Source organism: Chelonia mydas, chromosome 2 (assembly GCF_015237465.2).
Source record: "Chelonia mydas isolate rCheMyd1 chromosome 2, rCheMyd1.pri.v2, whole genome shotgun sequence".
Lineage (NCBI taxonomy): Eukaryota > Metazoa > Chordata > Testudines > Cheloniidae > Chelonia > Chelonia mydas.
Genome location: NC_057850.1, coordinates 180,806,724 through 180,831,002, shown reverse-complemented (window position 1 = coordinate 180,831,002; position 24,279 = coordinate 180,806,724). Strand labels below are relative to the sequence as shown.

Sequence of the window (24,279 nt, the reverse complement as noted above, 5' to 3'; positions counted from 1 at the left end):
TATTTGGATAATGGCAGAGAAAGTACCCTTATAAAGTCTGTGGAAGATACCAAGCTGGACGTGCTTTGGAGGACAGAATTAGAATTCAAAATGATCTTGACAAACTGGAGAAGTAGTCTGAAATAAATAGGGTGAAATTCAATCATGACAAATGAGAAGTATTCTACTTAGAAAGGAAAAATCAATTGCACAAATACAAAATGGGAAATGACTACCTAGGAAAGAGTACTGCAGAAAAGGATCTTGGGCTTATAGTGGATCACACACTTAATATGAAACATAACAGTGTTGCAAAAAAAGCAAACATCATTCTGGGATGCATCAGCAGGAGTGCTGTAAGCAAAACATGACAAATAATTCTTCCACTCTAATCAGCACTGATAATGCCTTGACTGAAATAGTGTGTCTCGTTCTGGGCACCACACTTTGGGAGAGATGTGGACAAATTGAAGAAAGTGCAGAGGAGAGCAATAAAAATCATTAACGATCTAGAAAACATGACTAGAAAAATTGTGTTGGTTTATTCTAGAGAAGACGAGGGAGGACACAATAACAGTCTTTAAGTACATAAAAGGCTGTTTTAAAGAGGAGGGTGATAAGTTTTTCTCCTTAACTGCTAAGGACAGGACAAAAAGTAAGGGAGATTTAGGTTAGACATTAAAAAAAAAAAAAGCTTCCCAACTGTGAGGGTAGTTAACCACTGGAACAAAAATTACCTAGGGAGGCTGTGGAATCGCTGTCATTGGAGGTTTTTAAGAACAGATTAGACAAACACCTGTCAGGGATGGTCTAGATAATACTGAGTTCTGCTTCAATACAGGGGATTGGACTAGAGGACCTATCAAGGTCCCTTCCTGTCCTACATTTCTATGATTCAATGCCTTTACAAGGTAGGCCTATGGTATTGTCTTTCAAACGTGTCATGACAAGACTTTAAATTGAATACCATAAAAGGCATGAAAGATTTGTGAGTGACACCAAAGCATTCTGAAAGCATAAACAACTGGAATAATTTATAAGTTATAACTTAATTTATACACAGGAAGCTGCTTATATAGCTGGTCAATAGGGAGCTGTCTACCTTCATAAGTCTGTAATATATCTTTCAGCTAAATCTCAGCTCTAAATGCAAAAATCCAAACTTTCAAAAGACATTCCCTAGAGGACTGAGAGTCAATAAATCAAACACCCTTATTACAATGAAACACAGTATTGTCATCTAGGACAGGTATCATCTGATAATATTCTTTAATATTTTTCCCCACACACAGTTATGAATCTAAAATTGCTACAATTGAATTATTAATTGTTCCAGAATCCCATATCTTGAACACAACAGAATGAAAATTGTGTATAAAAATATTTGTCAAGAACTGTAAAAAGTATTGTTAGGCTATTAGTATTTCATAATTGTAACAATCAAAAACAGGATATGAGAAATGGAAATACAGGAAATACTGATCTGAACCATACATAACATCATAGTAAAGTTGTTTGGACTTAGTCTCAGGCAAAGATTACCATTACATAAGGGCTAAACCATAAACAATTCAGAAAAAAACAGTTCAGCCATAGAAAATGATATCTAGCAAAACAGCCATACCAAAAAAGAGACTTATGTGCTCAAGTTAAACAAGTTACTGTTTAGTTTGCTTATCACACAGAACGGCGAGTGTTCCTTGAAAATGGCAAGACTAATGTTTCCATTGCCTACTTTGGTTCTTGGTTTAAGGGAGGGACTAATCCATCTCCAATTTTATTTTATTTTATTTTATTTTATTCTCTCTCTCTCTCTCACACACACACATACACACACACACACACACACACACACACACACACCTCTATCTTAATTTCACCAAAAACCTATTAATATAAAATTTTATATGCCACTTTTCATCTCAAGCTCAAACTTTTCTGGAAAGCTCAGGGCAATCACACAAGAAGTTTGCAAAGATTCTGGATATTTTAAAATTTCCCTAATTTTCAAAGATTTCCTAACTTTCTTTTTGGCTCTTAACTCACAATGATTGTTCTCAAACAAAGTCGCACTGGTATAAGTAAAAGAATGATTTAAAATTGATGTAACTGAATTGGCACAAAAGCTATGTGGATATCTTAAATTGATATAAACCTATATTGATTTAGCTTAAGTAAATCAGAAAAAAGGTATAAGATGAATCAAAATATGACACTCTACAAAAGTCTACACTGGGACTTGCACTGATTTAACTAAACAGGTACAAGACTGTGTATCAGTGAACAAGGCCTAAAACTGATTTACTTATCATAAAAATATATATATATATATTTTTATATGGTTTTCTTCACTGCAAATAGAAATTTCCTTCTCCAACTTTTAGAGCAAATTGATTGTCAGATCGTACATCAAAAAAAAAAAAAGATTATATCTTTTAAAAAGAAAAATGTACTTTGGATGCAAACAGAAAAGCAGCAGTAACTCCCTCCATAAACTCCTGTTTGGTAGCTTTCAGCTTCTCTCTGTTGCTAGACTTCAGCTGGTGACGTGGGATTGGAAAATTAGCATCTTCTAGCTCTCAAAAGGAAGAATTTAATTAGTCCAGACAGTTTTCAGTACCTTCTCTTGTTTCCTCTTGTCAAGTGACATCACTACCACTGTAGCATACCTTTTGCCTCTGGCTATTAAGAATAATGTATCACCTATGAATACGGATAGTACACGCTAAGTGAGTGAAAGTTGAGCAATCAAGTGGAAGAGAGATTTTCATTCACACTGTTTAAACATTTGTTTTAAAAATACATCTATTTAACATTAAGATCCAACTGATATACCAAAGGAAGGCTATATTAAAGATTCAAACTCTCCACCTACCCTTTAATTTTTAAGGTGTGAGAGCTAAAACCGTACATTCTCCAAGACACCCAGCAAAATTAGGGAAGTCTACAGTTGACATTCCTGGTATTTCTAAGATACAAATCAAACTCCTTGGCCAACTAGCTGGAGAGAGGGCATAGAAGAAGTCCATTGGCTCTGTGTGCCTGAGGCGAGGGTGTATACACCCTTTCCCCTGCCTGTGATGCCATTCTGCGCCCAGGAGCAACAGCACCTCCTCTATGCCTCCCATGGAATTAGAGTAGGACCAGTGCATTGGGGCTTTGTATTGGGACCCCAATGCCTGGTACAGCGTGGGCCCATCTATTCTCCCCCCTCATCCCTTCAACCTTGCCGGGGGGGAGGGGTTTGCAGAGAGTCTCAGTAACAGTACTGGGATGAGGTTAAAAATAGGGAAGGCCTCAGGGCAGCTCTCCCTAAGTGGCATAAATTACAGAAGAAAGGTTAACTGGAGCTGGACAAGTTACTGCTCCACAGTTTCCCAGATGTGTTAAGTTGTGACCTCATTAAACCACATTCTTGGTGTCTTGTCTTTCTTCTTGGGCGATCTGGGGCAATGGTTCAGGTGGTCTAATTATTTAATATTACACCTGCTTCTGCAGTAGAATATCACTTTTGATTAAAAATATAGGTTGCTGCTGCTTCTGAAGTCTTGGTACCTTCCAGATTCTGTCCGTACACTCCCTCAAGCCCTGCCGCCTGCACTTTGAAAGCATTCATCAAAAGTTTAAATTTCAGTTATTGCTTTAGAATTGAGACCTATCATTTTTCCTTGTTGTTCAGCGACACGAGCTCTTTTAGGATTTTCCTGATAGAGCAATTGCTAGAAGACATATTTGTTAGTAAAGCTGTGCTTGAGGCTGCACTGCTTGGTGGTAGGGAATCAGTCCCCAGGGTAGACTGTCAGGATCTAAAGAAGGCTGTTCCACCTGTCCTGCATTTATTTTTTGAAATTACATCAATTTTAGAAAGAATATTTCAACAGTAAAAGAAGTTCTCAGCAAAAATTACATTTTTTCCCTCCAAATTCTATAAGCAGCACCTTATTTATCTAAGATAGATTGACTACCTTGTTTGCAGACAAGCGCTCTTCCCCACATCTTATGTGTTTGTCTCCAAACATTTACTAATTAAAAACTAATCATATTACCAATACAGAGTCTTTAAACAAGATTGTTTTAGTGTGGGTTTGTTTTTTGTGCGTATGACAGAGAGGAGAAAGAATAAAAATAAGTTATAGTTGCAAGGAAGAGGGACCTTTGAATTCGGGATTACTGCAGCATACTTTCTGAGCATAAATTTGAACTAAAAAGATATTGAATGAACATTACTCTGCAGCCATTCCACATTTGGCTAGGATCCCATCGAATATCATAACCATAACCGAAGCACTTTCAGGATTGGTCAGCAATTATTTGGAAGGGAAACCGCCAAGGAACGTCTAGATGCCACAGGGAACAGTGTCTTAGGCATTCTTCCCTTGTGAATTGGCAGTGGCCCAATGTCCCAGGATACTGACGGGACAATATGCTGCAGAAAATATTGAGCCAGATCTTCAGGTGTTGTAAATCAGCCTAGCTCCATTGACTTTAATTGAGCTTTGTCATTTACACTACCTGAGGATTTGGAATACCATCTTTTGAAGGAGATAAAAAACAAAGATCCAACTCATTTGTGATCTTATATCACTTTTAACAAGAATAAAGTTGTTATGAATAGTCTTGACTAAATCCTATTACACTTTCTCCATGCTTAAAAATCCCTGTAGTATGAACTGGAAAGATTTTTTTTCACTTCTTGCCCAAAATTCTTGTATAAGGTTGTTTTGTGATATTCAATAGATGCTGAGTTCCACAGCAGAGTTAACTTCATTCCACTGGTGGGTGAAATGATCCTTATATATTCAGTAAAATACATTGGTTATCCTTTTAGAGCAAGTTATTATCATTACTATGTTATCTTACCCTACATTAATCTACAAAAGTGTGCCACTGTATATAGTAATGGCAGGCATTCAAAACACCAGAAGACAAAAAGGTTAGTATTGTATGTTTTGAAGTGTTTGCATAACCTCTTTAAGAAACTAATATGAGCTTCTGATACATCTTCCCTCCACATCCTTCACTAATTTCCTTACTGAATATGAGAGATCAAAAGCACAAAAGACCAATGACATCATTTAACCTTTTCTCTACAGGAGACACTAAAACAAAACATTTTATGTCAGCTGATGGTAAATATACATGAAAAAGAGCAAGGAGTATTTCACCTAAATATGCCACTCCTCTTCAGACATGAACAACAACATGCATCTCTATGAGCCATTTCAAAAGGTTATAGTTTTTTCCCCCTTATATAAGATGAATTGAAACACTGCACCGGACAAACCAAAGCACACTTTATCAGGATTGAAGGATTTTATTTTCATCATCTAACCCTAATTTTATAAGAAAAAATTAATACCACATGAAAAGAGCCTTCCTAGTAAAACATACAAATACAGAATCCTTCAGGCAAAATTCTGCCAATTGGCATGCAAGCACAACTCCCAGTGAAGTCTGTGCAATTATAAATGTAATCTCAGTATAAAACTTGACTTTATTGATCAAGTTGTTGGATTCAGTGTGAGGGTGCTGGCTGGTGGTGGTGGCCTGTGATATACAGGAGGTCAGCATAAATGATCTGGTTGTGTCTTCTGGCCTTAAACGTCATGAGACTAATTTGTCCTCCACAACTATGCTACTGAAGTCAATGGAGTTGCAGTAGTGTAACCGTAATGAGAATTAGGTGCAGAAATTCAGAACAACAACAACAAGGGAACGTTGGCCCCTTCAGTGTAACATTTTACCTCTACGCTACTAAACTTTCTAGGCCCTACATAATCTCACCTCATCTCTCCCGTTTTCATCTTGTACATTTTTATAACACTGAACTAAGCAAACTGTGTTCAGCTATCACTTAATTGTCTGTACTGTACTTCTCTAGCCTCTGCTACTTAGCAACAAGAGTCATAAGAAAGAATACATAATAGGTCAACCTATCAGACTTAATCTTCTGATCATATAGGAATGATTGATGTGTTTCCAGTCATGAGCAAGAGACTGGAGAGAGACAAAACAGTAATGGCCATGTATGGATAGACAATTATTTCTTGGACGACAGGCACAGAGAAAAGAGGCCACTGATTGATAGTGTGCAATTCACATATTATAACCTGATGGACAGCCAACAGTCATTATGTAAATTGTTGCAGGTCAGGGTACAAATGGCAGCGTGGTCTAATGGTTCGAGCATGCAAATGAGCACTACATTTTTTAATTATATGGTAGCTCTGACTTACTGCGTGACTATCACCAGCTTGTTGGCAAATTTATGTCAACAGTTAAATAACTGTTCTAATCCCACTCTGTCCTAACAGGTTCTCAGGTGTCTCTGCTTCATACTAAGTCTATAAAGAGCACCTTACTAAGACAAAAACAATCCACAAATCAGCGCAAACACTTCAGCATGTTCACAATGCTCAAGCATCGGTACAGCTGTGAAGCTGCAGTAAGTCTTCCTTTTTTATCATCTATACTTTTAATGATCTGAGAATAAAAAGCATTTTAAAAGAAAGAGTGACTTTCTGAAAAACGTATGCAGTGTAGTTGTAGCTGTGTCAGTCCCAGGATATTAGAGAAACAAGGTGGGTGAAGTAATATCTTGTATTGGACCAACTTCTGTCCAAGCTTTATGAGTCACACAGAGCTCTTCTTCTGAGCTGGTCCCTCACCAACAGAGGTTGGTCCAATACAAGATATTACCTTACCTTGTATTAAGTTACATAATGTATATTGATGTAATTTTGTGCAATTGAACACAGTAGGAGAAAATCATTATAACACTATGCTGCTCCTCTGAATTATTTAACTCAAAAGCCACATCATGATCAATGCATGCAAATATAGGTTCAACGTAATGTAGCCAAGTGTATAATTTAGCTTCATTTTACAAACATTTTAATAATGGTCAACATAATATGCAAATACTCTACTTCACAGGCCACAGCTTACTAAAACTTTTTCAGTGCAATACATTTTGGATTCACGAGTATGTTATGTCTTATTTCCTAAAAGCAGCTTGTCAAACGACGTAAAATTTGGTCCAAAAGTTGACCTCCAGCCACAGACCACTTATGAAGCTGGAAAGACTTTTCCAAAGGACTTTTAGAGGGGAGCCAAAAATTTGGTTTTAATGGAAAGTAAGTCATTACTATAACAGATATTGCCTTGCCATCATGATATAGTATACTCTATTAGTACCAGATATAAAGAGCAAATTTACTATATTAAAACTTTGCTAATTCATACTTTTGACGGGAAAACTTAATTTACAAAATTCAGTAATTTGCAACAATTAGATAATCAAAAACACAAACAAACAGCAAAGATAATATCACAAAACCGTGCTTTCTTCATTTACTATAACACCTATGGAATTATTCTAATCTTACTTACACCAGTATAAATTACAAGTTAGCGGGTTTATGCCAATGCAAAACTAGTGTAGGTATGGTCAAAATCAAGCCCTTGTAGCTAAGTTGTTGCAATATTCCCCAACCTTGAAGGGGGAGGTAGATTTCCCACCCTCTTCTGGAAAAAACCCTAGAATGGCTTTATTACATCAAACACAAAATGAATGCTATGCCGTTCATCTAGTAATAATTTCATTCATCTAAAAAGCATACAAATTATCCAAAATTAAAAGCTTGCAATTCAGTACAAAAAAAAAATACAAGAACCTCACAAGCCAGTTCTTACTCCTGCTATGGCCAGAGAGATGCTGTGCTCTGGTAATCTCTCACTTTTTGGGTCCATTGGCAGCAGATGGACACAAATTAGGGCACTCCTAAGGCAATTCTAATTTGCACTCAGGAGCTGAAGCCCTCATCCAGCTCCAAGTGAGAGTGTGAAGATAAAGGAGCAAGTCTGGCTTTACACTATCTATATTCAGGCCCTGCACTAAATATAACTTGTCTGGATCCAAGAATGAGACCCAGAAATATAGTCACCAGTCTACTAACTGGTTATGCCTCTTTTTTACCTGCAATTAGATACCGATAAATGTTAACCAACTTAGTTCCCTTTCATCACACCTAGGTTTATCACAAATTTTGACCAAGACTATCTGCTAAAAGTATGCACAAAATTATAATGAGCTGGCTGGACAGGAGCACAGGTCTTTTAAAAACTGAGAAAATTCGATCAGCCCAACCTGCAGACGCGGTAGGCAAACAAACCGACCTGGCCCGCCAGGGGCTTTTCCTGCACAAGCGGTGAACCAAGTTTGGGAATCACTGTTCTAGAACATTCCATCCACTGTTTTCTACCATTCTGATGCAACAAGCTATGATGCAACCTCCTTCTCAAAGACTGATTAGGAGTAGAAATCTGGATCTTCAACATTAAATGCTAGAAGGAAGAAGCTCAGAATTATGTTTCATCAGATATGTTTCAGGTTCTTCTTGCTATCCTGGACTCAACCTATGGACTTCTGTATTTGGTATTCGCTCAGGTAATGAAAGATTCCAGTTTTCCTGAATCACTGTTTGGATTTGCACTTGTGTGTTCCAGTTCTGCTTTCTTATTTAGATAAAGCCAGATTTTCACTGAGCCATTGACAAACAGCAGTGTCACCAGTCTATGATCTATTAAAATCCTTCCAAAATCTATTTTGATTACTTTTTAAGTTTAGTGTCTCTATGGAGACCCTTGTTCTGCAAGACATAAGCTATGATTTGATCAGAGTCCACTCCATGATGAGTTATGCAAATTTCAACACACTTATGATAGAGGGATACAAATGTAGAGAGACAACTTTCCAGGAGTTTCACCAAGTACCACTGGAATCTGGAGCACCATTTCTCCTTTTTTAGAGTCAACCACACATGAGGCTGATGTTGACTGCACTTCCCCAATGTGCTTAAGAATATATTAGTTGTTACTTCTTTATAAGCAATGTTGAGCAGTATGTTGAACACCCATATGTCAGAAGTTTAGGATGGACTGCACCAAATAAGTTGGCTCTTTTTCATTTTATTTTCTCCAACTTAAATGGTCAAAGACCACTGTGCTCTGCAGTTTTGGACGTCATTGTGACAGGATATACAGTACACATCTGGGTCCTCAGGAGCACAGACGATGGCCAGGTCAAAAAGTACTGGTGCTGCACACCAGGAAGACTATGTCTTGTCTATAAGCAGAGACAAGAAGCAGACAGACTCAGTTAGCCTCATAAGAGGAGGGAAAACAGCTGCCAGAGTATGACAACAGAAAGGCTATTGCACAGAGTTCTCTTATTATTTATTTTTTAAAACAATATGGAGGTGTTCGTTGCTCTGTGTTTGGTTCAAGGTGGGGTGTTTGGCTGTTTTGCTTTATAAGTAAAGTTTGGGTGTTTCTTGGAAGCAAATGGGCTGCAAATGCTGCTGATGTCATTCTAGAAAAAAAGAGGAGAGAAAACCCGTTTGGTATCTTCTCTGGAGCAAAGAGCACTTTATTTTCTTTTGGCCCTGAAAAGGCCTCTCTATAGAATGAAGGTAAAAGACTGCAGCCCTGCTCAAAAGCCCATTGAAGTCAATGGGAAAACTCCTATTTGAATGAAGGTCTAAGTTTGGGATTTCTCCTGGCACAAGAAGAGACTGTGTCTTATTTTCTATTATGAAGGCTCTAGACCTCCCTTAAATGGGAACAGATGCAGCAACTGGGACTGTGCCAAACTGTGGAACTCTGTTTTACTCTGGTATCTTCCATAAGAAAGATGGTGGTTGTGCGGCAGAAACAGTAGTCTTGGGAGGGCAAGAAGTTTGGGAGGACAATCCAGTCTACTGCTATATTGCAGGGTTTGAATTTGGAACTCCAATAAGCAGGGTGGGCTATAATTCCCCTCCTTGCTGGTACCAAGGAACCATACAGGAAGACTACTTGGATGACCACTGTGGGCACACTGTCAATGATGATTGAACACATCATTAAAAGAGTGCCATTTGTAAGATCAAACTGCTCAGTGTTCTGGCTCTCCCATTTCAACAGACAAAGCTTCAAAATGAAATATGACATTCTATGAAAAACCCCAAATTAATTTTACTAGGTAATGCTTTACATTGAAGCCTGCCAGGAGACCGTAATGGCTGCAACAATGAGAATGCCAAACACTAAGAATAGCATAATTTAAATAAGTAGCAGTAGGTAAAGTTTATGAATAACAGAAGATAAAGAGATCTCATTTCTTTTAACCAAATTGCAGTCTACTCCTGTGAGTAAAGATTTGCAAGACCAAGCCCTTTGTTAGCATGATATTCTCACAAACACACGCGCACACACATCTTTGCTACTGAAATGATGCTGGCCCAGAAATCTAATGTATTCCCTTTCCCATTATAATCTCTGTGAAATCTAAAAACCTATCATTGATATATTGCTGATTTTAGCTTGACCTGTCAAACGCTAATGTGGTCTTCGCAAAAAAAAATTTATTCATCTATACTACTATAGGGACACTAAACCAGCTTACTCTGAAAATAATGTGTTGTCTATCAAATATTTAAGATGCTGCCCACTGATGCAATTCCTATCCCAAGTTCAAATCAAAGTATTGTAACAAACATTCTTCAAAGAATACAATCCTTAATTTATTCAGCTGAAAGTGAAATTAACTCAGTAAAGATAAACATGAGATCACAATCACTGATCTTTATCATATCTCAGCCACATATAATGGACTACAGTAAGCCACCAGTTATATCTGTATAATCCCTCTGAGAAATTTTGGATGTGTTGCATGTGCATTGCTCCCCACAGAAGGATATGAGAAGTTAAAGCACACCGCAAATCCGGCTGCATTTGTCTTTTCTACGCTGCTCACATTCTATTTTGCTCTTCTGGATCTCAATTTCTCAAATGGTTTGAACAAAGGGGTAGTACATTTCTCCCTCATTCAAATTGCCCAATCTGTCTTCCTCTTCGTAGTATTCAATGAACTCCTTTTGAAACCAAATTCATGAGTATAAGAAACTTGGATGAATTAGTATGCAGCCTGAACATAATGACCTTCAGGTTGCTAGCTGTGCACATATAAGCCAACAGCCTTTACTTGTGATTGAGCTATGCTTATCAAAAATCTACAGAAATATACCAGGTAAACAAGGGTAGGATCTATAGGTTCAAATGGAAGGTGGAGAAAGTATCTTAAGGAAGGGTTGGGGGACTTATTTAGACTATTCAAGCAAATTAAATCCACACTTTCTCCTTTTCAAGGAAGAAATTCTGCTCCCTGGTTTCAATGGGAGTGTGTGCATTTGTCCAAGGTATGAATCTGACCCTTCACATTTCTGAAACAGCAAGGGAATTGGGTGTGCTCGTTAAAGCAGTTTTAACTGTGCAGCCAGCAGTTACTCATCAGATCACAATAGACCTTGCAGATCTTGGCAGCAATACAGGAGTCATATTTTCACATGGATGAATTGCTTATGAACAGTGATGTCGTCTTAGGCACACACAGTTTTTCCTCAACATCAGCCACGCACTTTAAAAAAGAAACACCCTCTTTCAAACATCCTATTTCTTGTACCCATTGTTCCCCTTACAAGATCTAAGGGTGATGACAATGGAACCCTGCACAGTTGGCACTCAGCTCCCACCATCCCACCGCAAAAAAGTCAGAGCTTAATGCCAGAAACCATCACCAGATCATCTAGTCTGACCTCCTGTACATCATAGGCCACCCAACACCCACATACCAAATCCAACAACCAAAATTAGACCAGAGGATTACAGCCCACAGAAGACTAGATTATTACGTACCCCAGGCAGAGAATAGGTGGGAATAGGTACATACCCTGATAATCCTGGCAAGTGACCCACTCCCACCCACTAAAAATGGTGAAAACCCCCCAAGGTCACTGTCAGTCTGAGCTGTGGGAAAATTCCTTCCCAACTCCACATATGGGTGATCAGTCAGACCCTGAGCACATGAGGAAGAACCAGTCAGCCAAGCACCTGAGAGAGAGAATGCTCAATGCCACCTCAGCGCCCTGGCTCTCCCTGACCAATGTCCAACCTCCAGCTGTGGCTGTCCCTGATGCTTCAGTGGAAGAAGATACAACACACAAACAAACAGAAAACTTCCAGAATACACTGGGGGTGGGGAGAATCCCTTCCAGATCCCTGCAAGTGACCAGCTGAAACCCTGAAGCATGAACTTTTAGGGATGTGAGACACAAACCAGAAATAAGCTCCAGAGCTGTTGAGCCCTGCCCCCCACCATCAAAAGCAACCCTGTACAATCCCACTCAAAGTTATCCTGCTCTCCCTTCACACTAAGTAAATTGTTTGCCCTCACAACTCCTACTGGGAGGCTATTCTAGAACCTCACCCCTCTGATGGTTAGAAACTTTCTTCTAATTTCCAGCCTGAATTTGTTCATGACTAGTTTATATCCATTTGTTCTTTTGTCAATGTTGTCCTTTACCTTAAATAGCTCCTGGGTCTCCCAGGTATTTACCCCCCTCCCCAACATATTTATAGAGCAATCAGTCTTCTTTTTGCAAGACTAAACAAGCCAAGTTCTTCTCATAAGACAGGCCCTCCATTCCCCTGAGCATCCTAGCAGCTCTTGTCTGCACCTGTTCCAATTTAAATTCCAATTTCTTGAACATGGGTGACCAGAATTGTACACAGTCTTAGCAGTCCCTTGTACAACGTCATTAATACTTCTCTATCTTCTGGAAATGCCTCACCTGACACATTCTAGGATTGCATTTGTCTTTTTGACAGGTACATCACATTGGTGGTTGACAGTCACCCTGTGATCGACTCACACCCCCACGTCTCTCATCTGTCGCTTCCAACTGATAAGCCCCCAGCCTGCAGAAGAAATTCTTATTATTATACCCTACGTGCATGCCTTGCACTTTATACTATTGCATTTCAACCCATTTCTGTCACTCTAGTCTTCAAGGTCATCCAGATGTTCCTGTCTAATACTCCAATCTTCCTCTGTATTCAAGATGACTCCCAACTTTGTATCATCAGAAAATTTCATTAGCACACTCCTGCTTTTTGTGCCAGGGTCATTAATACAAATATTGGCTAAGATTGACCTCAGAACCAATCCTTGAGGAACTCACCTAGTAACCACCCTCCAATGTGATAATTCACCTTTCAGCAGAACCTGTTGCTTTTTTCCCCTTTGGCCAATTCCTTATCCTGCTGACAGTGATCCCCATCTTACCTAGTTTAACTAATAATTTCCCTTGTGGTACCGTGTCAAATGCATTACTGAAGTTCAAATAAATTTGATCTACTGCACTTCCCTTATATTAAAAAATCAGTTGTTTTCTCAAAGAAAGAAATCAGATTAGTCTGGCATGATCTACCTTTGGTAAGCCCATGTTGCGTTACTTCCCCTTTACCTCTATGAATTTAATTATTTTTTTCTTTCACAATTTGTTCTAAAGCCTTACATACTACTGAAGTCAAAACAACAGGGGAAAAAGTGACCCAGGCAATTACAGACCTATCTTAAATACAGGTACATTAGCTATTCTCCAATCCTAAAATACTACCCCTAAATAGACAAAATTTATTTTAAAATCCTTATAACCTGATGTGACAGGTTACCTAACTGTCCCCCACATTCCGGGGTGCCACCTGATGTACTGGGGTACCACTGAACCCGCCTGTTTCACCAGTCTGGGCTCCCTTACACTGCCTTGCTGAGCCAGGCCCTCAAGATCCTTCCAGCACATACACACAAGTAGGGACACACCCAGCTGCAGAAAGACACAGACACTGAGATCAGTTCTGCATGGGAATCGCCCAGTGCACACCTCCTCTGGCGTGTAAACCCAAAATGGTATTGTATTGCGCTGCACAGGGAACTATACAGCATAAGCTAAATGAAATTCGCCTCCTCCCTCAATGTGGAGGAAAATATTCACAGCTTTCTCCCTCCCGTTTACGAAATCCACAAACTGGTTTTAGAGAAAACAAAACAAGTTTATTAACTAGATAAAATAGCTTTTAAGTGATTATAAGGGATAGCAAACAGATCAAAGCAGATTACTGAGCAAATAAAACAAACATGCAAACTAAGCTTAATATACTAAAGAAACTGGCTACAAGTGGTAATTTCTCACCCTAAATGTTTCTTTAGGCAGATTGCAGAGGTTCTTGAAGACAAGCTGCTCTTGCTTGCAACTTAAAACTCTAGGTATTTCTTTCACAGCCCAGATACTTTTTCCAGCCTAGGCTCAGTCCCGTTCCCACCCCCGCCTCCCGCTGCTTGTCTTTGTTTCTTAGATGTTTCCAGCAGTCATCCTGGGTGGGGATTCAGGGAAGAATGAACCCTGACTAACTTCCCTGCCTTAAACAGGATTACATATGGAGAGAATCCTTTGTTTCCCAGTTTGATACCCACCCCACCATTGGTGGAAAAATACTAGTAGTAGTCCAAGATGGAGTCCAGTACCAGGTGCCATGATCATGCGACCCTGCAGTGTCAAAGCAGTCATGAGTCAAAGGCCCTATGAAGCTTCCCAGGAAGGTGGGAAATTAGCATCTTCAAAGACCTGTTGTCCTCCCTAATGGTTCATTGACTTGTCCCCACCTGAACAGCCAGACTGATTGCATTTTGTCTAGTGGGTGTTCCCCAGGTGCCAACACTGTTGTAATTGATACATAGTCAATATTCCTAAATTTAGATACAAAAATGATACATGCATACAAATAGGATAATCACTTTCAACAAATCAGAACCTTTCCAATGATACCTCACATGCACAAAACACATCTTAGTCATGCCATATTCATATCATAATATCTCTGTGAAGAATATGGGGCATAGTGTCACACTGGACTACTAATTTCAGGTGCCAGCTCTCTCAGTATTCTGGGATGGAAATTATCTGGACTCCCTGATTTGAGCACATTAAACTAAGTTTTTCTTCTAATTCAGATGTGATAAAGTCTTGTCTAAGAATAATTTTTCAAAGCACTTGGTAAAATTCATAACAGCCATACTGGGTCAGACCAAAGGTCTATCTAGCCCAGTATCCTGTCTTCTGACAGTGTTCAATGCCAGGTGCCTGAGAGGGAATGAACAGAACAGGTAATCATCAAGTGATCCATCCCCTGTCGCGCATTCCCAGCTTCTGGCAAACAGAGGGATGCCATTCCTGCCCATTCTGGCTAATAGCCATTGATCGACCTAACCTCCATGAACTTATCTAGTTCTTTTTTGAATCCTGTTATAGTCTTGGCCTTCACAACATCCTCTGGCAAGGAGTTCCACAGGTTGACTGTGCGTGGTGCAAAAAAAAAAAAATACTTCCTTTTGTTTTAAACCTGCTGCCTATTAATTTCATTTGGTGACCCCTAGTTCTTGTGTTATGAGAGAGAGTAAATAACACTTCCATATTTACTTTCTCCACACCAGTCATGATTTTATAGACCTCTATCATATATCCCCGTAGTCATCTCTTTTCCAAGCTGAAAAGTCCCAGTCTTATTAATATCCCCTCATACAGAAACCGTTCTGTACCCTCAATCCTTTTTCTTGCCCTTTTCTGAACCTTTTCCAAGTCCAATATATCTTTTTTGAGATGGGGCGACCACATCTGCATGCAATATTCAAGATCTGGGCATACCATGGATTTAGAGAGAGGCAATGTGGTATTTTCTGTCTTATTATCTATCCCTTTCATAATGGTATCCAACATTCTGTTTGCTTTTTTGACTGCTGCTGCACATTGAGTGGATGGTTTCAGAGAACTATTCACAATGACTCCAAGATCTCTTTCTTGAGTGGTAACAGCTAATTTAGACCCCATCATTTTATACGTATAGTTGGGATTATGTTTTCCAATGTGCATTACTTTGCATTTATCAACACTGAATTTCATCTGCCATTTTGTTGCCCAGTCACCCAGTTTTCGAGAGATCCTTTTATAGCTCTTTGTAGTCTACCTGGGACTTAACTATTATGCACTTCCTGGGACTTCACTTTTATTTCTAACAGTAGTTTCATGGGCATGGGAAGTCTGGGCAGCAAGGGAATTGAAACCATTATTAGTTATCCTCATTTTGGCATGTTCTAGACTGTGGTACTGTTCTACTTCCATGCACTGCAAATTATGATGGAAATAGCTCATCAGGAACATTAGTTGGTATAAAAAGACAGTTTTAAAAAATGACTTCCTAGGAATACAAAGCAGTTTTTGTGCACCTGTCCCCGGAAACAGCTATTTTTTTTCAAGCATACCTTATAATGTATGCATTGCACATTAATGCTCTCAGGACCTAGTTCTGTGTGCCTTTTAAAAGGTCTCAACCACAAAGATTTGTATGAATATGGAAACTGAACTATCCTATCACTTATAGACAGTTCTTCTAGAATAGGGTTGAGACATATTGCCAGGAAAGTAAAGGAGACCTTTATTACCAGTCCCCATATTACAATGTGCTAGTAGTAAAAGATTCTAGGCTCCAGAACCTTCAAGATGACACCCATCCACACTTTCAAAACAAGGAGGAGGGGATTAAAAGAAAAACAAACCCACGTATCTCTCCATGTAAGTCTCTAAGCACTGTTTACATCCATGAGAATATTCTTAATGAGGCAGCCGCACTAAGATATTTTGCTTCATATGTTCTTACTTGGTTATATTAATCTAAAACAAAAACACAAAACAACTCAATACTATTAAATTACATTCTCCAAGGCAAGTTAACCTAAGCCATATGGTATTTTCCCCAGTAGTCACAATATGCTGACCTTGATACTAGGAATGTGTGTGCTCTTCAGCTGTAAAAAAAAAAAAAACGGTGCTATGTGGTGTACTAGCAAAAAGGACGCAGTGAGAGTGTGCTACACATCTTACAGTACAATCCTGAATGGCCTCAGAGAAGTTAGTTCATCAAAAGTAAAATATTCTATTTATTGTTAATAACTACAATGACAGTGTTTGAATAATGATATCACTAAAAAGGCTGCCAAGCTATTCGGACATCTGGCCTGTAATCAAACTAAATAAATCTTAACATTTTAATGTAAAATTAAATCACTGAAGAGAAGTGATCTGTTCATCCAGTTAATGTTGTTTTTATAAGGTGGGAAAGACAGCAGGATCTAACTGCTTTGCTGTTGTAAATTTCATTTGGGAAATATGTCCCTCCCTTTACACAATGTCTTGGGTAGTATTTCCTCTCTATTTCCATATCATAGGTCATTATAATACACATGTAACCATCATGTAGTTCATACAAAGAAGAAAGACCCAAGAACCACAGAAAAATAATAGCTACAAATAATGCATAGCTGTGTAAATGAATGAGGATGGCTTGAGTCTGGTTTTGACCTTTAGTAGAAGTGCAAAATAAGTTCAGATCCTTAGAAGAATCCCAGTCTCCCTCCCCTTTTTATGCTTTGCCATCATCCCTTCTTTCTCAGTTTCTCCTTCTCTGTCCTAAGGGGTGACATCTCAGCCTACATCCTCCTCTATCCTCAACCCAATTTGGTGTCACTAAATATAGGACTCACCTGCAATGGCTGTTTTAAAAGGAAAGTTAAAAAGAGCAAATTCCACACTGAACAAGATTGTGACTCGCAAGGTAAGCGGAAGAGACAGATGCAAGAATTGGGAGAATACAGGCAGAGGATTATGTCACACATATCCCCCCCCCCCCCCCAATCATCCCACCCCTTCTCCTCTAGACACCCGACCCGGGTGTCACATTAGTTAGTGAAACTACTGTACATCAGTCCAGCACCAAATCTGGAACCGGAGGAGCTGCTTCCATGCAAGCCACATTCAGCAGTTTCCAAGTGAGCAACTGCATCCAAATACCAATCCCGACACAAGACACATCTCCTCTCCCCCTGCATTACGTACACAGGCAAGCAGGAGGGCTTGCAGGGAAAGAGATGGACAATTGTCAGTACTCACACTCAGAATAACGCAAGATGGAAGCAGGGCAGTAACTTCACTGATCAATTCTCACAGGCGCCAGCAAAAATACACCGACTCCCGCTACAGCTGATCCTGCTGGGTCAACAAGTCCTTCAGTGCCTTCCCCCTCTGGACGCACTGTAGAGCAGTAAGGGGGCGGGGGGGAGACAGGCTGTCCCGCTGTTTTGGTTTAAGAAGCAATCAGACCCAGGACTGTCATGCAATAAAACCCTCCCTTCGCTACTGCTGCTGGGCTGCTCTCCAACGCTGCCCCGGCTACTCCTATCCCCCGCACGCCGCAGGGAACTCCTGGCTGAGGCCGGTCGGCGTGCCCCCAGCTCCAGCCAGCATCCCAGAAGGGAAGAGCACAGGGCAGCAGGGCGCCGCTTGCTCCCGCCTGGGGACCGCCCGGGGAAAGGGGCAGCGCTGGGCTCCCCGCTGGCTCCGGCCCCGCGTCCCTCGGGAAGCGCCTACAGGCTGCGATTGCAGTGCAAGGCGCTGCGGCTGCAGCCGGCTCCTGCCATCCCCCCCCCGCTCTGTGCGCCTTGCCCTACCCTGCCTCTCCTCGCCGCCGAGCCCGACACCTGGCCGAGCCCCGCCAGCCAATCAGTGCAGAGCCCCGGCCCCTGCTCGGGAAGGGAGGGGGGGAGCAAATGAGGAACTACGCCAGGGCGCGCGCGCGGACCTGGCCGCCTCTCCCAAGAGAGGGGGGGAGAGGAGGAGTGTACAGCGCGCGCTTGAACCACGCGAGCCCGGGGCTGGCGCGCGCGTCATCTAAACCGTGGCACATGCATTGCAGCGCGCAAGGAGGGCGGGGGGAGAGGATGCAGTTGCAGTCATCACAGGGAAGGAGGTGCGTGGTGCACAGTGCGCCCCAGGGGACAGGGCTCACGCGTGCTGCCAATTCACACAGCCTTGCCCACACGCCAGAGGCAGGGGGGGAATCTAGTTGCCACACTATTTTAAAGTTGCAGTCAAGATTGCCAAGTCACTCTCCCGCCCCACTTATTGCAGAATATAATGGAGAGGGGGGTGGGATGTCCACACTAGAAATGCATGGAGGGAGCAAAGGGAGCTGATACAAAGATTAGATCAAAACTAAGATTATGAATTCTGGTCAGGTGGGAGTCCCACCTGACCAGAAGGGGAGAGCTGAGGGGGGGGGGAGGTGAAAATTGGCATGTGTTAGAGACCAAACCCAGGAAACACAGGCACTAGGAAAAGGATAGGAGGCCCAAATCTACCAAGGTACTTAGGCACCTAAATTCCAGTTTTAAGCAACAGAACTCCTGCTCAACTAGTGCCTAACCATGGAGGCAACATCATTTACTCAGCCCCTAAGTTTCTGCAGGAAAGGTTCCCTAAGCATGTAAATTTCTGCCTCGAAGCATGCCTCCCTCCAGGTACCTGGACACTTGTCTCATAGTTAAGCAAACTGGGGGAACACAGGCCCAGTGGTGCTGGAACAATTTGTACAGTCAGGGTGCTGAGAACCCTGTGAACTGTGAACCCTGAATATGATGTAAACCACTTCAAGCCAGGGGTGCAGCAGCACCCCCAACACTAGCATCTACGTTCAGGCGGACTGGGCCTGATCGAGTAGGTGGGTTCAGAGGCTTCCTATTGGATAGGGTCCCATTCAAAACCAGCCAGAGGAGGAGGTGGTGGTGTTGCTGCCCATCTAATAACTTCAGCCCAGTGATTACAGCACTTGCCTGGGTTTTGGGACACTCATATTCAATTCCCCCCTCAGAAAGAAAACGGATTTGAACAGGGGGTCACCCATCTTTCAGTCACGTGCTCTAACCGCTGGACTATGTAATATTCTGATGTGGGATTTCCTCTCTCTCATGTTGAAGCAGTTCCACGTGGATAAACACTTAAATAGTCATTGAGCCAGAGAGAGAAAGAGAGAATAAGATTGTAGCCTGGTGGTTACGGTACCGAGATGGGAGACCCAGGGTCCGGTCCCTCTTGATCCAATCACTCTCACTATTTTTCCAGAGTGCAACAGCTTCAACTGCAGACACTGAGGGAGCCCTACAGCAGAATATCCCATAGCTCAGTGATTAGTACGTGCTCCTGAGGAATGTGGGAGAGCCCTGTTCAAATCCCTTGTACCCATCAAAGAGAGGATACTTCAGTCCTAGTCTCCCACACCCCAGTGAAGTGCTCTACTCCCTGGGCTAAAAGTTATAAAGGAGGCAGCAGCTCTTCCCCTGTCTGTTGTGTGGAATGAGGCAGGCAACTAACTCATTCTCACAAAAAACAACTTAGGCTTCTAAGCTGTTTGACTCCAGGAGAGGGTTCCTTTTTATGGATCACAAGCAGACACAGATGCCTCCTTCAGGCACATACCCCTCTCCTCAGCATTTCCCATGGGCTAGCTAAGGCAGCTCCCTGTGTAGCATGTTGGCTTGTGTGGCTCCCATTCTTAGGCACCTATCCCTCCCCATTCATTGTATAGGGAGCCTTGGTAGCAGACTCATGCTTTGCAGATTGTAGTGGTGTTTTTGTGATTTCCTAGGTGCCTAAGAGATAGGTGTTGCAACATTCCACATCACAAAGCTTAAGGCCCTTTGTGGATTCAGGACAGAGCCTCTGGGTGCCTCTACAATAGGGGGGAAAAATAGTCCCTGTGTTATAGCATGGCCAGAAACAGTGCAGCACAAGTGTTTACAACCATTGTATCATGAAAACCTGCACAGAGCAGATTTTCATTACATGATGGTAAAACCCCTTATATCTTTGCTTCTACCAATGCAGCTGCACCATTGGTGACATTTACTGCAACCCAGCTAGTAAGTTTTCTAGTGTGGACAAGGCTTATGTGGAAAAAAGGAACAATTTGAAACAACTTTTAAAGGGGGTGAGGACATCATGTGGAAATCTCAAGTACAATTGTTTGTCACCACATATCTTACGAACGATCAAGTGAAAAGATTGTACATAGTACATAGTAGAAGAGACAATATGTTCCCAGGCTTGGGAATCAACCATTTACATCCAAGGAACAGAGAATTTAAAGAGAAGTATTTCACTAATTACCCTGGTTTTTAGTTTAAAAATAAATCCTGCAAGAATGTAAATCAAACTCTCTTTTGTTGGTCCTATTATGCCTTTCAAAAGTGACATGCAAAAGGGGGGGGGGGGGGAGGAAAGCAGAAAGTATCTGCTCTTTTCGACCTGTTGTGAGGCTTTTCCTTTTCCGGTCAGAGCAACTATACATTTTATATGTTTTTCCTTCAAACTCTCAATTTTTTAATGTTTCCTGTGGCATTTTAACTGGTCAGATAACACCCTGTTCCTATTCTTTGCAGTGAAGAGTCTTACAGTAGATCCTGCCTTCAGGATGATGTGATCAGGCAAAAGTGTGCTCCCTGGAGCTGTAGCATTCATATATATTTAGCTTAACGAGATCTAAATTATGAGAAAGCCCGATCTATCTCACCTGAAATTTTCATTTTCTCTCCAGGTAATTGCCTCTGTATCAAGATCAGATCTTGTATTTATTATAATGGTGCCCCTTTTATTTCTGATGTAGTGATATACAGATTCAGCTTGAATATGTCTGTTACCACCATTAGTTCCAAAGAATTCTTCAGTACTATTTATGTAATTATGTGAGAGGTAGCAGAGAGAAGTTTTCAAAATGTTCTTGGCCTGTTTGCATGTATTTTTGTTATTTACTTTGACAATGTAGGTTATGGAGTTCTGTGCTGTTTAAAATAGGTTATATAATAAATCATACTATCTCATAGGCTACTATGGCAGTAATTACAAGGGTCAAAATAAATTTTCTGCATCACTGGGTAGCTGTTGATACTACTACTATGCCTATAAATATTTAAAGGTTTTAGGATATGTAACACACCTTCCTAAAAATGCAAAACAATCTTCATACATGGCATGGCACTGATCTTTTTTCCCATTGAAGACAAAGACCAAATGTCCACTAACTTCAATTGGTGCAGAATAAGTCCCCCTGAATAGACATTGCTGATGGCTATACAGTGTGGTAGCACAATCCCATAACCGGTAGGTGAGGTACATGACACCTCCACAAATTATGCATTACAAACCACTACCTGGGACAGATGGGGGGTGATGACCCATCTCTCCAAAGGGGATTAGGTGCCGCTACCCAATAACTGTATTCAAGGCCTTAGTGTAGATACTGTCTGCAGATTATATGCCGAAAAAAGGTGGATAGATGTACACGTTAAAAAAAAAAAAGGTGGGAGTGAGGAACCAGATGGTACAGACTACCAAGACTTCCAGCCATATGGGATGAATGTAATGTTTTATCATAATCAAGTTGTGGCCCAGTCAGTCATTTCCAACAATCAGTGAGTCATTGCTGTAATCGGACCATGCTCTTTATACATCCTGTGTCATTGCAGATTGTACTGTATTGGGCTAATTAGTTTTCCAGTAAAGTTATTTTCATACCTGTTTTTCATGCTTGCTTAACTTTATTTTAAAGTAGCTGCAGCTGTTCACTGCAAGGTACATTGGTTTGATTTCAGTTAAAATATTTTGTATTCAATAAATCTTGGCAGATTATCTAGAGAATATTTCATTTGCATTCACATTATACCACAAATGAAAGAAAATAATACATCAAATATTTATGAATGTGTGACAGAGTGCAGGGTGAAAACAGGTGAGTCTGCACTCTGATCACTCTAAATTAGTTCCCCAGTAGGCAGCTGATGGGGGTAATTACTCAATCAGGCTGCCTGGCTGAGCCAATTACCCCATCAGCACTGGGCTGATAAGAGGCAGCACAGGAAGGAAGTGGAAGGAGAGAAGGAGGAACAGGGCTAGCTAAGCCTAGCTATACAGAGGCTCAAAACAGGGAGTTTTCCGTTACCCCCAGGCCCTAGTGAGAAGGCCAAAAGCTAGTTGAATATTGTAAACGGGCTGTTGCACAAGGACTGTTGTGAAATTGGTGGAGGGAACACAAAATAAAAGCACATGGTGGAGGCACAGCCATGGGAGTCTGTGCAAGAGAGGACCCATGACAGAGTATTAATATATCCACTTGTTTGAGTTAATAAAATAGGTGCCAGTCTATGACACATAGATCATTTCCAAAGTGCCTTTAAAAAAAAAATCTTTTTGATGCAGTTCTTCTGGAAACATCATCATCTCACAAACAAACAAAAAAAGTCACTTCTTCAGATAAAAGTTACAAAAAATAATCTTCAAGAGCAGCATTTTTCAAGTGCAACATGACACAGTAGCAAATTAGTTTGAAGAAAATAACTCTCAGCACTGGATAAAAATAAAGGTCACTCATTGCTTATATTAGTACAGTAATCAATAACATCTACCCAGCATTTTAATGTGATTGAAAAAATACCAGACTGGCGATCAATCTTGAAACTCACACCTCAAGCTAGCAGTCACTGGAAGAGCAATATATTTTTTAAAAAGATTAGACATTCATATGAATTACAAATAACATTTGCAATTACATTAGCTAGGGCAAAAATTTTAAGTCCTCATGGTTCAGCACATATGCTAATAGTTAGCTGAATTCAGGAATACATTTTCTCCCATGTTACAGCATTGCACCATTTGATGCATTATGGAGGTTTTATGCCTTCCTCTGTAACACCTTGTGTTGGCCACTGCTGGAGATGGAATGCTGGACTAGAGGCTCTTTTGTTCCATTCCAGTATAGCAATTTGTGTGTGTTTTACAAGGAAAGATTACTCAGTGGGAAGGGGGTATTAACTCAGACCACACTTGAAGCAGTCCTTAGCAGCTGATGGTGTGTAACTAAGAGAAGGGCTGGAGAAAAAGAGCACATGTGAGAACAATAGGAGCAGATGAGATAAAATCCTGGGAGATTATATGCATCGGTCCACCCCACCCGTCTCCAGTGATTGCCAATCCTTGATGCTTCAAAGAAGTGTTTCCACTTTTATATTAAACTAATATACAGTATAAAGGAGAAACCCTAGTACGTATGTTGCGTGGTGCAAATTTAGTATAGCAGGATGCATGATAAAAGTTTTGTAAAAGTTATATGATGTGTAACAATAACTGGGTGACGCAGCAAAGTGTCATATTGATTATGGCATTTTTTGTCATAATGTGAGCTTTTTTCAGAGAAAAGGGAAAAATTCAGCCAAATGGAAATAAGTAGATACATCTCCCTTGGAAATCCTAGGGCCAAATTCAATAGTGACAAAAAAAGCTGATATAAGTTACATGTGGATAAACTGTAAAAGTTGATCATAAAATAAGTGTAAGTGACCTTAAGTGGGAAAGTAGTTTGCACCAAACTGGCATCCATCATTGGATATGCAAAATGAGTGCAACTTATACACTCGGAAATAGGGAGAGGCTAACAGGAAAAGCATCTATCAGGAAGGTACACCGCCTCCAGTGCTTCTGTAAAATT

At 40.7% G+C, this 24,279-nt stretch overlaps 1 protein-coding gene across 15 annotated transcripts in view; it reads right to left on the bottom strand.

Moving 5' to 3' along the window:
- LOC102939317 (myosin VIIA and Rab interacting protein) overlaps positions 1–24,279 on the bottom strand; it is a 418,560-nt gene that overhangs the window by 337,527 nt on the left and 56,754 nt on the right. For 2 of the 15 annotated variants that reach the window (XM_037890212.2, XM_043540750.1), the window contains exon 1: positions 17,859–18,569. The exons of 1 other annotated variant lie outside the window; for it this stretch is intronic. The gene's annotated coding sequence lies outside the window, so the exon portion shown is untranslated. Of the gene's footprint in view, positions 1–17,858; positions 18,572–24,279 lie in introns of those variants that run through there. 12 more of the 15 variants (XM_043540752.1, XM_037890218.2, XM_037890214.2 and 9 more) reach the window with 10 other exon arrangements.